The sequence below is a fragment of the Wolffia australiana genome, chromosome 8 (genome assembly GCF_029677425.1).
Source record: "Wolffia australiana isolate 7733 chromosome 8, ASM2967742v1".
Lineage (NCBI taxonomy): Eukaryota > Viridiplantae > Streptophyta > Magnoliopsida > Alismatales > Araceae > Wolffia > Wolffia australiana.
This window is the reverse complement of record NC_135842.1, coordinates 7,197,501-7,202,500: the sequence shown is the minus strand read 5'-3', so window position 1 is coordinate 7,202,500 and position 5,000 is coordinate 7,197,501.

The following is a 5,000-nucleotide window of genomic DNA, read 5'->3' as shown; positions in this document are numbered from 1 at the left end:
CAAAGAATTCTCGACGTGAAAACACAGAGACAAAGGGCTGATCTTTGAATAGGAAAAAGAATGGATCCGCAGGGTCCCAAATGAATTGGCTTATTCGAAAAAAGCCTTGTTCTTTGGAAGATCTATCTCGTGTCTGGTACTGCATGGTTCCACTCTGCAAGAACTCCGAATCCTTCTGTTGAAGCTCATTCTCTTTATGAAAAATGATCCGTTTGCCCCGAAATGACCTGGCCCAATATGGAAATCCCAATTCATTGGTCCTTTCGATACAATCAAATAGATTGCCACAAGGGCGCCATATTCTAGGAGCCCAAACTATGTGATTTAATAAATCTTCCTCTATCTGTTGCGGGTCGAGGGCTCCTTCCCCTTCTTCAAACTCCGATTCGTATTTTTCATATAGAAATCTCTGATCAACGATAGAACAAGATCCATTTTGCATCATATCTAACGGATTCCTTGGTTCGGACCGAAGAAGCAATGTCACTCGATTATTATCAAACTGACTGCAATCTTTTTCTTTCCGTGAGAATCCCACCAGAGCGCCTTCTACTTCTAAAAGGCCATGAACTAGATCAGAATCATTCTCAACAAATCCAAACGAAGTAATCCCATTTTTTTCATCGGGTCCGGATGGAGACCAAAGATCTTGAGCGACCGATCCGGCAGAACAACTCAAAAGATAAAGAAGTATCGTTAATTTCTTTATGCTCGTTCCAAGTTCGAAGTACCATTTGTACAAATAAGAATCCCTTTCCTTACATGATTTCTTCTTCATATAGATAGATATAGGATCTATGGGGCAATTACTTAGAAGTACATTTTGTGCAACAGCCCTTCCTATCTGATAGAAAAGGATCCCATGATCCTGAACCGATCTGACCTGGGATCGCAAATCCCAAGTTTGTCTATGAAGAGCTGATCTAATTGTATTAGTTTCTATAATTGATTTCTTCTGTGTAATACTAATTGATAGGGCCTCGTTGATAAGTGCTACAAGATCTCGTGCATTGGAACCCACGGTTATGGACCCGAATCCGTTAGTATGGAACATTTTCTTTTCCAAGTGAAATCCCCTAGTATATGAAAGAATGAAAAAGTGCTTTCGTTGTTGTGGAATAAGAAGCCTTCGTATCTTAATGCATGTATTTGATTTATTCGGAGCTATTAGAGCGGGATCCACTTTTTGGGGAATATGAGTCGAAGCAATAACAAGAATATTTCTAGTGGAACTTCTTTCACAGTCCCTGGAGAGATAGTTCACTAATAAACCGAGGGATAAGTAATTCGACTCATTCACATACAGATCATGAATGTTTGGAATCCATATTATGCAAGGAGACATTGCTTTGGCTAATTCGAATTGAGGGGTGATATCAAATCGGTCTATTTTCGACGTCATATACATAGTTAGCACATTCGTCATAGTTAGCAGCTCCGTCTCAAGGTCATTATCAATATCGTCACTATCATCAATATCGATATCGTCAGTATCATCAAGATCAATATCGTTACTATCATCAATATCGATATCATCAATAAGATAACCTTTAGGCTTGTCATCCAGGAACTTGTTCGGAAATACCGTAATGAAAGGAACATAAGAGTTTGTAGCTAGGTATTTGACCAAATATGATCGTCCAGTTCCTATAGAACCTATCACTAAAATACCCCTAGAAGGAGATAGGGCTAAGCGGAGCGAAAAGGGTTTTCCATGAGATGGGAAATGAAAACTATTAGCCCCACACGAGGTTTGTGAATAAGTGATTGTCTGATAATGAGCAAGGAATATCCGTCTTTCTGCTAAACAGGATCTATTGAACTCATAATTCATTAGAGACTTTTTATGAATGTCAACTAAGTATCGTAAGTAAATTGATCCCGGTTGTTCAATCATTTGATAACCAGAGTCATTCTTTGATAAATGATCACTATGAGTCAGACTCAATAGAATTTGATCAATTCTTTTTTCTGTCGTTAAGGTGGAGAACTGAACCAAGAATTCTCTTTCGTCATCATCAATCGAATCACTGTTCGCGACCCAGGATTCTATTTTATCATCAATCCAATCACCGTTCACGTTTTTCTTTTTCTTATCAATGCATAGATTTCTTTACTTGTACGACTTAGATGTCTCGTATTTCTCGAAAAAGTTATTCGATTGACGGGATTTGGTATGATACTTATGAGATCGATGAGATTGATAGTCAAATATTTATTCTTAGAACGTATGGATTTGACCCCATAAGCGGGACCACCACCCAATAGCATGTTGCTGTCAGAAGCAGAACCCCGTATTTCTTCCAAAGAATCTCTTAATTGTTCCAGAGCAACTAGAAACAGATTCTTTAACCAGAAGGAATTCAGTTCCGATGTAGGATACCTATCCAGAAGTTTTCGCAACTCAATCATGTATGATGGAATCATCAAAGATTTGATCTTTTCTAACTCTGTCTGTAACTCACTAGAGGCTCGGGAAACAAAGAGAAGATGTATACGAACGAGATATCCAGCAACAAGAAGAAAGAAAAGGATTGAATAAAGGAACTCCCGAGCATTTGTTGATCTCAGATGTGTCCATATCAATGGAACGGGTGACTCATTATTTCGATGAATCGTTTCTTCGGACAGAAGAAGATTCTGTAAACACTTACTCGAAATCTCACTTATCGGAGTCCATTGTGAAAGAATCGCCCACCATTTTTTCTGACGAATTGGCCATGATATATCTGATCCATGCATAATATCATGAAAAATGGATACAAATTTTTGACTGCTACTTAGTATCGGCAATGAGTCTGAAAAAGCATCTAAAAGGGTAAAATTTAGATATTTGCACCCTGTCGAAGTAAGGAACCATGGCATATATGTTTGGAACAGATTCCATTTTGAGAGATTTGAAAGAGCACTATCTCGTTCAAAGGTTCTATACATCTGCTGTTTCTCAACGCATTTCTTTAGACAAAGACTCTGTTTTTTCCTCTTTCCGGATGGTAAATATTTCTCAGAACATGGAGTGTGAATCAAACCCATGTTTGAATTGAAACTGAGATACTGATGCGAGTTCTTCCCTTCTGAATCAGATAGATTCATATCTGAAAAAGGCTGACAAGAAGTTCTTTCAAAATTGACTATTTGTTCCTCTGTTAGAGGTGTTGCAGAAATGTCTGCGATCGAGTAAATAGCTCTACGAACGAATGGATCGGGTCGAATTGGAAAATGGAAAGATTTGTACAAGTTATATGTTTCGTTACCACTTTTTGGAAATTCGTTAGATATGAATATGTCAGAGACCTGTGAATCTATTGGTAAAATAGCCTCTCTCTCCAAAAAAATAGGTTTTTTTTTACCGACGCACAAAGAAAATATTTTGTTGCGAATGAACAAGATATTGAGGAATTGTCCATACGTAAGATCATAATTATTGATACAGGCCTTTTCCACATAAAAGGGGAATCCTTTGTTACAATAGAACCAGAAGTGATGTGGATTATTCAAGAATCGAAGTCGATTTGCTTTATAAAAAGAAGATATCAATGAACTTCTATGAAATGGTTTCACGGGATTCAGCCAATTGTCTCGATCGTGGGATGAGAAATAGGAATCCGTGTTATCAAAGGATTTTCTGCTATTATTTCTAGTATGGAATGAGTCAATCATCCACTTTGGTATCTTATTGAACAAAAATGGTAATATTGTTCTTCCATTTATCAAGAATTTCGGTCTTTGGGAAGTATCATGATCATCCAATAAGAAGGGTTTCAATTTATTCAAATGAACGATTTGAATACCTATGGATTCTAACAACTGATTGCAGAGTTGATCGTTTGTACCTTTCAATTCATAGATGTGGATCTCGGACCTATGAATGGGGATATTTCCAATACTCACAAAGAAAAAAGGAAGTGTCTTGGACAAAAAGAAACGAAGTGACTTAGACAAAAAGAGAAGTGCCTTGGACAAAAAGAAACGAAGTGATTTAGACAAATCTTGTTTGTCGATAGCCTTGGACCAATCAATCGAATATTGATTAATACGTAATCGATCGAACACTACTTGAAAACGGTTCCCCTGTTCAGAAACGAAATGTTCCAAATGTTCCTGGAAATTATTGTTCCCATTGGACCATTTGTATCTATAGGCATCAGGATCCCGATTGATGGATCTCTCGATTCGAGAAAAAAGAGGATCAAACCAGTTCTTCTGACTATTTTTCAAATTCGATAAATGTTGGTTGATCGTATATTTCATTATAGTTATATGATTCAGAGTATCATTTCCTATTTGATCCTTTTGAATTCCATATTCGTAGTTGCGATCGGATCTATTCATTAAAAAGAATCGGTTCGAGACATTTCTTATGTACCGATAGGTGTTATATTGGATTTGAATCATATTTCGGATCAATCTATATTTATTGACTGCCTCCATTATGTTGTTGCTAGCAAATCCCACTATTTTGAGTTTTGGATCTTCCAAATAATTCCCGCAGTAGATCCGGACCGAGTTTTTTCTGATCCTTCGATAAAAAGATTCATTCTCTTCATAAAAAAGAGGAGGTAGAACCAATAAAGATTTCTTTTTCGATTCATCTCTGGAGTTGAATACCCTATTCAATAATTTTTTTTGATCCAATCCGTAGGAATCAATAGAAAAGGCAAATCCCCTATGATACACCAGATCCGGCTCCGTTATTGATAGAGTGAATAGATCCGCCATTTCTTGAAATCTCTCTTCTGATTCAAAATCGTGGCGTAACGTGTATCCCCCATTGTTCCGGTCATAGAATAGATGAAATAAATCCAAAAATGGATTTTTGTTCAAGAATGAAATCTTATTGGAACTGTCCATATCCGGTTCATCCTTCGGAACTACCATATCACATCCCGGATCTGATGAAATAGGATGAATTGAGACGGTATTTTGTAAATACGTAATTATCTTGAATATATCAACCATTTCTTTATTTTCTGATCGCCTGGAAGGGACAAAAGAAACAT